The sequence below is a fragment of the Aegilops tauschii genome, unplaced genomic scaffold, assembly GCF_002575655.3.
Source record: "Aegilops tauschii subsp. strangulata cultivar AL8/78 unplaced genomic scaffold, Aet v6.0 ptg001022l_obj, whole genome shotgun sequence".
Lineage (NCBI taxonomy): Eukaryota > Viridiplantae > Streptophyta > Magnoliopsida > Poales > Poaceae > Aegilops > Aegilops tauschii.
Genome location: NW_027333235.1, coordinates 3,672 through 15,633, shown reverse-complemented (window position 1 = coordinate 15,633; position 11,962 = coordinate 3,672). Strand labels below are relative to the sequence as shown.

The 11,962-nt window shown below is 35.8% G+C and overlaps 2 non-coding genes across 2 annotated transcripts; both read right to left on the bottom strand.

The window, feature by feature from the left end:
* Positions 1-5,242: 5,242 nt before the first annotated feature.
* On the bottom strand, positions 5,243-5,316 carry TRNAW-CCA (transfer RNA tryptophan (anticodon CCA)). The gene has a single exon. It is a non-coding gene; the product is annotated as a tRNA-Trp (tRNA).
* A 139-nt stretch (positions 5,317-5,455) lies between these two features.
* Positions 5,456-5,529, bottom strand: TRNAP-UGG (transfer RNA proline (anticodon UGG)). The gene has a single exon. It is a non-coding gene; the product is annotated as a tRNA-Pro (tRNA).
* Positions 5,530-11,962: the final 6,433 nt, after the last annotated feature.

Genomic DNA, 11,962 nt, shown 5'->3' with positions numbered 1-11,962 from the left:
AAATATCATGAAATAGAAATATCATCATATAGAGTCAGGGAATGGAATAGAGTCAGCGAATGAAGCATATTCATTAACAACTCCATTTACGGATCAAAAATGAAAAAAAAGAAAGCATTGCCTTCTTTACTATATCTTGTATTTATCGTACTTTTGCCTTGGGGGGTCTCTTCCTCATTTAACAAATGTCTGGAACTTTGGATTAAGAATTGGTGGAATACCAGGCAATCCGAAACTCTCTTAACTGATATTCAAGAGAAAAGGATTCTAGAAAGATTCATAGAATTAGAAGAACTTTCTCTCTTGGACGAGATGATAAAAGGGAAACTAAAGACACATGTACAAAAACCTCCTACAGGAATACACAAGGAAATAATACAATGGGTCAAAATAAATAATGAGGATCATCTCCATACCATTTTGCATTTCTCGACAAATATAATCTGTTTGGCTATTCTAAGTGGTTCTTTTTTTCTGGGTAAAGAGGAACTTGTCATTTTGAATTCTTGGGTTCAGGAATTCTTCTATAATTTAAATGACTCAATAAAAGCTTTTTTTATTCTTTTAGTTACTGATTTTTTTGTTGGATTTCACTCCACCCGTGGTTGGGAACTAGTAATTCGTTGGGTCTACAACGATTTTGGATGGGCTCCTAACGAGCTTATTTTCACTATTTTTGTTTGTAGTTTTCCAGTAATTCTAGATACATGTTTGAAATTTTGGGTCTTTTTTTGTTTAAATCGTCTATCTCCTTCGCTTGTAGTCATTTATCATTCAATTAGTGAAGCATAAATTCATTTGATCTCCCGATATTAATATTAATCAAATTAGCAAGCATCTTTTTTTAGAAAGAAAGCCCTTTTCCATTTTAGCAAAATTCTTTCTATTTATACCTACTTTAAGGTATTCATCATTGCAGTACAACTGTTGCAGTAGAATGACAACAGATTCGTGTATAGGGAACTAGATTAGCTTAGCTACCTATCTAATTTATTGTAGAAATTCTGGGATCTGCGATTGGACATGGAAAATAGAAATACTTTTTCTTGGGTAAAGGAACAGATAACTCGATCGATTTCTGTAGCGATCATGATATACGTAATAACTCGGACATCTATTTCAAATGCATATCCCATTTTTGCGCAGCAGGGTTATGAAAACCCACGAGAAGCAACTGGACGAATTGTATGTGCCAATTGCCATTTAGCTAGCAAGCCCGTCGATATTGAAGTTCCCCAAGCTGTGCTTCCCGATACTGTATTTGAAGCAGTTCTTCGAATTCCTTATGATATGCAATTGAAACAAGTTCTTGCTAATGGAAAAAAGGGAGGGTTGAATGTAGGTGCTGTTCTTATTTTGCCCGAGGGATTCGAATTAGCGCCGCCCGATCGTATTTCCCCTGAGTTAAAAGAAAAGATAGGAAATCTTGCTTTTCAGAGTTATCGTCCCGATAAAAAAAACATTCTTGTGATAGGCCCTGTTCCCGGTAAGAAATATAGTGAAATTGTCTTTCCCATTCTTTCCCCTGATCCTGCTACGAAGAAAGATGCTCATTTCTTAAAATATCCCATATATGTAGGGGGAAACCGAGGAAGAGGACAGATCTATCCTGATGGTAGCAAGAGTAACAATACAGTCTATAATGCTACGTCAACAGGTATAGTAAGAAAAATACTACGTAAAGAAAAGGGGGGGTATGAAATATCCATAGTTGATGCATCAGATGGACGCCAAGTGATTGATATTATACCTCCCGGACCAGAACTTCTTGTTTCAGAGGGGGAATCCATCAAGCTTGATCAACCATTAACAAGCAATCCTAATGTGGGAGGTTTTGGTCAGGGGGACGCAGAAATCGTGCTTCAGGATCCATTACGTGTCCAAGGCCTTTTGTTCTTCTTCGCATCCGTTATTTTGGCACAAGTTTTTTTGGTTCTCAAAAAGAAACAGTTTGAAAAGGTTCAATTGTACGAAATGAATTTCTAGGTCCCGGGATTTCTTACCATCAAGTTGGTAAAAAGCCTCGATTTATTGGCAATTGCTAGAATTATCTATGATCTATTTTGGAAATCCTTTTTTTGTTTAGACTGCTTTTTGTTTATGAGATGTCTGGAATTCCTTATTTATATCCCATGCAAAAGAAGAGAATCCAAGGCAAAGGCGAGAACAATAAAATTAAAATTTCTTCCTTTTCGGAGGGATTGCAGGTCTTCTTAATCGTCTATTCGGCACAAGAAAAAGGCTTTTTCTTGTGCCGATTCTTCTTGTATCAAAATAAGAATCCTTTTTCTTCCTAATTCGTCAAAGATTACTATTTCTTCTTTATTCGGGTCTGTCTCTTGGACCTCTTTTTCTTTTGCTTAGGTTTAGCCGAGGTAGTGGACAAACAGAGGGGAAGAAAATATGGCGGGGGAAAAATTTCTTGTGATTGTGAGCAAATTGCTTGGCTTGTTTAATTAAGTTCAACTTCAAATTTACAGAAATTTTGCAAAAAAAAAGTAAACTCTTCCATTGAAGGTTTTTTTTATTTTTAGGCTAGTTGAATAGTTTTGATTAAGGTTTTATTAGTTTATTACTCGAAACTAAATCAAGGATTTTCAGGATACTTCCTTCGTGGAATAAGATATTGGATCCTCGAGTGATCTCTTTTTCTTGTTGCTTCATAAGAGTGAATCGAATAGATTCAATTCGCGTTATAAGAGTAAAAATTCCGCGGGTCCTTTCCGCTCTAATCAGATAAAGGGGGGTAAGGACCCGCTAAGCTCCTACTTTTTCATGTTTACAATCTGGTCCCTCCGATTACTATAGAGATGAACCCAATCCAGAATATGAACCATAAAAGAAAACACCTACTAAACCAATCACAGCAATACCAGCTACAGTACCTATCAGCCAAAGAGGAATTCTTCCAGTAGTATCGGCCATTTCCCCTACTTTCCTCCACATTTTATCAATTGGTCATGCTAGAGACAAAAACAGTCATGGGTAGTTATAAGGATGGTATCCTTCCAAATGGGATAAGAGAATTCTTATTAGTCTCTTTCTTTCTCTCAATTGAAGAAGTAATTGGAAAATAAAACAGCAAGTACAAAAATGAGTAATAAACCCCAGTATAGACTGGTACGATTCAATTCAACATTTTGTTCATTCGGGTTTGATTGTGTCATAGTTCTATAGTTGGAATTTGTTTTATCGTTGGATGAACTGCATTGCTGATATTGATCCCAAGAAAAAAACAGTAGGTACAGCTAGTCCGTGAATAGCCAGCCATCGCACTGTAAAAATAGGATAGGTTCGATCTATGGTCATTGAGGGCCTCCTAAAAGGATCTACTAAATTCATCGAGTTGTTCTAAAGAATCAAAACGGTCGGTTATTAACGGAATTCCTTGTCGGCTTTCCGTGAAATACTCGTTTGGCCTAGGACTTCCAAACACGTCATAAGCTAAACCCGTACTGACAAATAACCAACCCGCAATGAATAGGGAAGGTATAGTAATGCTATGAATAACCCAGTATCGAATACTGGTAATAATATCAGCAAAAGAACGTTCTCTCCGTGCTTCCAGACATGCTGAACTCCCAAAATTTTTGTACATTCAAAAAAGGAATTGATTCCGTAAAAGATGGGATCGACCAGTAAATAGAAAATTACTGATATTTCATCCTTGTGAGATTGTCAATTTTGTACCAAAGGTGTATTTTGAGTATACCGAATTAGTATAGCTATCCTTCCTATGGCACAGCAATCTGGTTTTGCCTGGTTCCGAAACATAATTACTTTTTTATTTTTTTTGTCTATAGGTAAGCTATATGTTATTCAAGGCATCAATAGAAAACCCCATTTTTGTAGGTTCTACTTACTTTTCATTGGCTTCGGAATATATAGAGTAATTCGGAATAGCAGCCAAAATCTTGGGAAAATCTAAGTTAATGATCAATAGGTTTGGATAAATAATTTAGGAAGGATATTCTCATACTGACACAATACAAGGACAAGTATATGTGAAATCTATCCTTTCATAATTCGTAATTCATCCTTGTATTGTTTGTTGGATTAGGTCTAACTTTCTTGACCAAACTGCGAGCGCGGAACTTTACGAGATGAAATAGGGAAAGACAGAAGATAGAATAGAACTTAAAAGGATAATTGAAGTGACTCGTCTTCGAATCTACTTTGGTTGGAGTTCGAAAAAGGAATAAAAATAAAGTAAATTCAAGGAAGAGCTTTCTTTTTTTTTTTAACAGCCCCTTGGCAGGTCGTGGAATGCTTTTGTTCTCCTCTTATTCCATATGGAATACAATCAGTTAAAATAAGAAGGAATAGGGGAATATTCGATCGTTCACTCCAAAACGAGGGTCCTATTGAAAAAGAAATTATCCAAAATAGAAAGAAGTTTTTTTTTCAAATTCAATTGTTTATTTATCTCTTATTCAAAAATTTCCCTGAAAATTGAATGAAAAAATGAAATTCAATGGGGTTAGATGATCTAGTTCTTAATATTATTACTTTACTCAATTGACAAATTCCACAACAAATCTCTTGATTCGGAATTAGGGACTCATGTATCATCTGATGAATCCACTTTCTTTTACACTTCTGTATCTTACTCTACCTTGTTTTTTAGTATTATCTAAAATAACTGATGAATTCTGAATTTTCCATAACTTAGGTAAATGCTTTACCAACATATGTAGTGTAGTAAAAAAAAATAAATGGAATTTAACTCTTTCATGCTTACTTTAACTAGTTATTTTGGTTTTCTACTGGCTGCTTTAACTATAACCCCAGCTCTATTTATTGGCTTGAACAAGATACGCCTTATTTGAATTGACTGAATAATTATAATTCAGAAAAGAAAAATCTTTCTTTGGGATTCCTGGCATTCTACGACTCTTTTCCAGACTAATTAGGAATTCTTTTCTTGGTCATTGAGATTCGTGGATAATTTAGAGTACTATTTAGGGATAGATCGTACCTCTTTTTTTATCCCCTCGAACAAATCGAAATGATTGAAGTTTTTCTATTTGGAATCGTCTTAGGCCTAATTCCTATTACTTTAGCGGGATTATTCGTGACTGCGTATTTGCAATACAGGCGTGGGGATCAGTTGGATCTTTGATTGAGTCATTTTTTTTTGATTGACCTCCTCCAGACCAGAGAGGAGGTCAAATTGAAATTGGAGTTACAATTCAATTTTGTTAAGTTATTTTACTCTGCTTCGACATAAAATAGATGGAATCACGCTCTGTAGGATTTGAACCTACGACATCGGGTTTTGGAGACCCGCGTTCTACCGAACTGAACTAAGAGCGCTTTCATTCATTCAAAAAGAAAATCTTTTTCTATTCCTAATGTATCTCACGTACGTATAGTCTCCACAAATTCAAGTTATACCCACTTTACTTTAATTGATCTCGTCGCTACTGCCTATAAAGAAGAAAGAAGTAATAGGTAGGGATGACAGGATTTGAACCTGTGACATTTTGTACCCAAAACAAACGCGCTACCAAGCTGCGCTACATCCCTTTTCCAAATTAAATTGTTGTACAATGCCATTGTACACAATTCCTGTCTTCTTTTCCACATCATAATTTTCTTCTTCTTTCTATTTTCTTCTTCTTTCTTTCTCTATCTATATATAGAACCCTCGTGTCATTTCTTCTTTTTGGTCTCATATAATTAAGGAATTATATACATATAAAATCCAATATAATTTCGCCTATAAAAGAAGGATTACTTTTCCTTGCTAATATATAGGAAGAAGGGGTCATCTTTTTCTTTTTTAGGGATAGGAAAATTTCGTCGATATGGTTCATTTTATATATAGCATAACAATCTTGGGCAAGAGTTTATGATCATATATGTATTCCAACAAGGAAGGAGGATTTTCAATGCGGGATATAAAAACATATCTCTCTGTAGCACCCGTGCTAAGTACTCTATGGTTTGGTGCTTTAGCAGGTTTATTGATAGAAATTAATCGTTTATTCCCAGATGCTTTGTCATTCCCTTTTTTTTAATTCTAGTTATTGCTATGGGAGGGATAGATTTCTTCGTGATATGACAAAATTTGATCCTTTTCAATCTTTTTTTAGTATCGGAAGGAAAAAGAAAGAAAAGATGGATTGGGTTGAACCTCAGAGTCATTAAAAATTTTGTAAACCCCATTTTTGAAAATAGAAATTCAATTTAAAGGGGTACCCAAGCTAAATAAGGCCTCAGAAATCAGAGCATAGAAAAGGTGGGGCTGGCTAATTAAATGAAAGGATTTCGAACCAAAATCTTTGCTAATTCGACAAGGATTGTATTCTTTAATTATTTCTCTATTTTTTATTACTTAATTTAAGAATAAAAAAAAATTATTCTAATGAATTTTATTCTTCTTCTTCGGATTCAAAATAGAAGAATAAAAGAATAAGTAGAAGAATTAAGTTAAGTCAATCCAAAAAGAAAAGGAGGTTCATGGCCAAGGGAAAAGATGTTAGAATCAGAGTTATTTTGGAATGCATCAGTTGTGTTCGAAAAGGTGCCAATGAGGAATCGACGGGGATTTCTAGATATAGTACTCAAAAGAATCGCCACAATACACCCGGACAATTAGAATTCAAAAAATTTTGTCGTTATTGTCGCAAGCATACGACTCATCACGAAATAAAGAAATAGGAACATCGTGTGTTCGATCTTTCCAAACAACAGAAAGAGTAAGAACTTCATATTTAATATATAAAGAAAACATAGTATAGAATACAAAATACAAATCAACTCATCTGATTTCCGGTAGATATTATTTCATATGTATAGAGGGTATTCATATACTATAATATGAATCAAATAAGATATGGATCAAAGAAAAACTACTTCTTCTGGATCCTAAATTAATAAAATAAAGAAGTGAATTTTCAAATTTTCAAATTTTAAATAAGGAATAAATCATGTATACATCTAAACAACCTTTTCTTAAATCTAAGCAACCCTTTAGTAAATCCAAGCAAACTTTTAATAAATCCAAGCAACCCTTTCGTAAATCCAAGCAAACTTTTCGTAAATTCAAGCAACCTTTTCGTAAATCTAAACAACCTTTTCGTAGGCGTCCCCGGATTGGCCCGGGAGATCGAATTGATTATAGAAACATGAGTTTAATTAATAGATTTATTAGTGAACAAGGAAAAATATTATCGAGACGAATAAATAGATTAACCTTGAAACAACAACGATTAATTACTCTTGCTATAAAACAGGCTCGTATTTTATCTTTCTTACCGTTTCGTAACTATGAGAACGAAAAGCAATTTCAAGCCCAGTCAATTTCAATAATTACAGGTTCTAGACCCAGAAAAAATAGACATATTCCTCAATTAACGCAAAAGTACAATTCCAATCGAAACTTAAGAAACAACAACCAAAATTTAAGAAACAACAACCGGAACTTAAGTTCCGATTGTTGATGTTTTATTCGAATTCGAAAGGGCCAGACCTATATATATTATAAAGAAAGTAATCCAGCTCGTTGATTCCTACCACTTAATCTTAATTTATTGTATCTTCCCGGAGAGGGAACTCCGGGAATTCATCTTTTATTATTCCAGTATATTACTTTATTTATACCTTTAATTGATGATCTTTATTTTATTGGAAATCGTGTAAAGATTATTTGGATTTGATACAGCTACTTGTGCAAGCATTTTACGATTAAGAATCAATTTCTTCTTGTACAGGTTGTGTATTAATTTACTATAACTATCGAATACTTTATATACCCGCGTTGCTGCGTTTATCCGAGTGATCCACAAACGACGAAAATCCCTCTTTTGCCTACCTCTATCTCGATGAGAGGAAACAAAAGCTCTTTTTACCTGTTGGGTAATCATTCGATTAAGTCTTAAATGAGCCCCTCTAAAGTTTGAGGCAAATGAACGCATTTTTGTTCGTCGTCTCCGGGCTATATATCCTCGCGGAACTCTGGTCATTGAATCAAATTAACCTTAATGAATAACTAATGATTTCTCTTCTTTTAGCCACCCTTTTTCTCATTAATAACAAAACTAATTATTCCGATATATAAAATATTAATTCCAATGGCTTTTGCTATAGTAACCTTCCCAACCACGATTTTTTATTCCACTCCGTTCAGTTATTTCTATACGAAATAACAAATTCATTCTAATAATACTAAAAAAAATAGTGGGTTCCATCGTTTCTATGGTTCCCTTTTAAACGGTGAGGCCCTCTCTATACACCGGAGCCCTTTCTTTCATCAAAAGGTATTGCGAACTTGTATAGTCCACATTCTTTGGCTCTACCTATCCATTATAGAGTAAATAGCTCTTTTCACAATAAGAGTTATCCATACAGTGACGGTATTTAATTATGAAAGTTGGCTAAGTAGCTGACCCTGTTAGTCCGTTCTTTTAAGATAAAGGAGCATAAGCCTTTTTCTTTTTATTACTATTTCCTCCGCTTAATGGATAACCATTTGCTACCAATGGGAGAATTGCTTCTTATTTCCAATTTAGATAATTGGATTTGCACCAAAGGAAACCATAAATTCCATATACCATAGAAATCTAGGATAGAGAAGCTATATCCTATTCATTGGTACTAATCATGGATACTTCAATTTTTTTTATATTTGTTTGAAGTCATGATCTGAACGAGTCGCACATACACCCTAGCACATGTTCCTCGACGCTGAGGGCATCCTTTAAGCGCGGCCGTTTTTCGAGCATTTCGTATTGGCTGTCTTGCGTTTCTAATAAGTTGTTTAACCGTCGGCATGTTGTATGTATATAGAAAAAAATGGATTGGTTTAGATCCATCTTAACCTGATGATTGCTCATCATGAAGTCTTTCTATTTTCTATTAAATCGAGGAAAACACGAATTTAGCTGTGAAATAACTTTACAAGAAATCCGGACACTACCAATCCTTAAACATTTCTGGAAACCACACTGGATCAGTATCGCAGTGCTTGTCAATCATTTCATCCCCTACAATATCGACAAGTCCATAAGCTTTGGCTTCGTCTGCTGACATAAAAACATCCCTTTCCATGTCTTCGGATACAACCCAAAAAGGCTTGCCTGTTCTTACTGCATAAACCCTTGTGATCATTTCGCGAACTTTGTGTAACTCTTCTACTTCTAGTAAAAATTCTGGTGTCCTTGCCCGATAATAAGCACTAGCAGGTTGGTGAAGCATAATCCTCGCGTGAGGGAATGCTATACGCTTGGTGGGTTCTCCTCCAAGCAGAATGAAGGACGCCATGGAGGCGGCTATTCCGAGGCATATTGTATATATATCTGGTGTCACCGTTTGCATCGTATCAAAAATAGCCATTCCTGAGATTAGCCACCCGCCTGGGGAGTTTATAAACAAAAAAATATCACTAATTCCATCTTCTATACTCAGATATACCATGAGACCTGTAATATGATTCGTGATCTCGCAACGAATCTCTTGACCTAAAAAAAGTGTCCTTTCTCGATACATAACATTGTATAAGTCAACCCAAGTCGCTTCTTCATCTCCAGGAATCCGGTAAGGTACTTTTGGAACACCAATGGGCATATTAGATTAATATTATTAAATTTAAGTAAGAAAACCACACTTTAATATGGAAACGTAAGAATGGAACAGAAAGAAAGAATCCGCAGTTTATTGTCTTAATTTTTATTCTTATTCTATATGAATACTATAGATTCTATTAATACGTAGATTGAAAGGTTATACATATAAGGAATGTAAGACAGATTGAATAAAGAAAAAGGAATGGGTGATTCGAATGCTAAACAAAGAGGGGTAGCGATCTATTCTTCGTTTTTTCCAAATTGGCCAAGTTACCCATTGCATATTGGCACTTATCGAGTATAGAATAGATCTGCTTCTCTTTCTTCTTATGAACAGAATTGGCTTCTTATTTTTAATGGAATGAAATAAATATTCGCGCTTTCTGACACAGAATCCCCTAGAAGGGTTAGGTACATAGGATATGGATAGTCTTTTTCAATGCGATAAAATAAAGCGACATCGTGTCTATTTTTCTTTGCTAAAGGGGTATTTCCATGGGTTTGCCTTGGTATCGTGTTCATACTGTCGTATTGAATGATCCGGGTCGATTGCTTGCGGTGCATATAATGCACACAGCTCTAGTTTCTGGTTGGGCTGGCTCAATGGCTTTATACGAATTAGCAGTTTTTGATCCCTCTGATCCTGTTCTGGATCCAATGTGGAGACAAGGTATGTTCGTAATTCCCTTCATGACTCGTTTAGGAATAACGGATTCGTGGGGTGGTTGGAGTATTTCAGGAGGAACTGTAACAAATCCGGGTATTTGGAGTTATGAAGGTGTGGCAGGTACGCATATTGTGTTTTCTGGCTTGTGTTTCTTGGCAGCGATCTGGCATTGGGTATATTGGGACCTAGAAATATTCTCTGATGAGCGGACGGGAAAACCCTCTTTGGATTTGCCCAAGATCTTTGGAATTCATTTATTTCTTGCAGGGGTGGCTTGCTTTGGCTTTGGGGCATTTCATGTAACGGGTTTGTATGGTCCTGGGATATGGGTATCCGATCCTTATGGACTAACTGGAAAAGTACAAGCTGTAAATCCAGCGTGGGGTGCAGAAGGTTTTGATCCTTTTGTTCCGGGGGGAATAGCTTCTCATCATATTGCTGCGGGTACATTGGGTATATTAGCGGGCTTATTCCATCTTAGTGTCCGTCCGCCTCAACGTCTATATAAAGGATTACGTATGGGCAATATTGAAACTGTACTTTCCAGTAGTATCGCTGCTGTTTTTTTTGCAGCTTTCGTAGTTGCTGGAACTATGTGGTATGGGTCAGCAACGACCCCAATCGAATTATTTGGGCCTACTCGTTATCAGTGGGATCAGGGATACTTTCAGCAAGAAATATATCGAAGAGTTAGCAATGGTTTAGCCGAAAATCTTAGTTTATCAGAAGCTTGGTCTAAAATTCCCGAAAAATTAGCCTTTTATGATTATATTGGTAATAATCCGGCAAAAGGGGGATTATTCAGAGCAGGCTCAATGGACAATGGGGATGGAATAGCTGTTGGATGGTTAGGACATCCCGTCTTTAGAGATAAAGAAGGACGTGAGCTTTTTGTACGCCGTATGCCTACTTTTTTTGAAACATTTCCGGTTGTTTTGGTAGATGAGGAGGGAATTGTTAGAGCAGACGTTCCTTTTAGAAGAGCAGAATCCAAATATAGTGTTGAACAAGTAGGTGTAACGGTGGAGTTCTATGGTGGCGAACTTAATGGAGTAAGTTATTCTGATCCTGCTACTGTAAAAAAATATGCGAGGCGTTCTCAATTAGGGGAAATTTTTGAATTAGACCGGGCTACTTTGAAATCTGATGGTGTTTTTCGCAGCAGTCCAAGGGGTTGGTTCACTTTTGGTCATGCTACCTTTGCTTTGCTCTTCTTTTTCGGACACATTTGGCATGGCGCTAGAACATTGTTCCGAGATGTTTTTGCTGGTATTGATCCAGATTTGGATGCTCAAGTGGAATTTGGAACATTCCAAAAAGTGGGAGATCCAACTACAAGGAAACAGGCAGTCTGATACACATTGTTATAGTATCTTTCACCTCTCTTTTTTGATTTGACATGGGAAACATCTCCCATCCTTTCTTTGACTCTTTTTCTTTCTTTATATGGGAAATTCTCCCAAATGACAAATGAATAGGTGTGGAAGTTATAATTGTAAATAAACCAGGATCGAATCTATGGAAGCATTGGTTTATACGTTCCTTTTAGTTTCGACTTTAGGGATAATTTTTTTCGCTATCTTCTTCCGAGAACCACCTAAGGTTCCACCAACTCCAACTAAAAGAATAAAATAATTTCATTTAAGTAAGAAGTCCCCCTATCTGGGAGACTTCTTACTTAAATTAGTCTCCGTGTTCTTCGAATGGATCTCTTAATTGTTGAGAG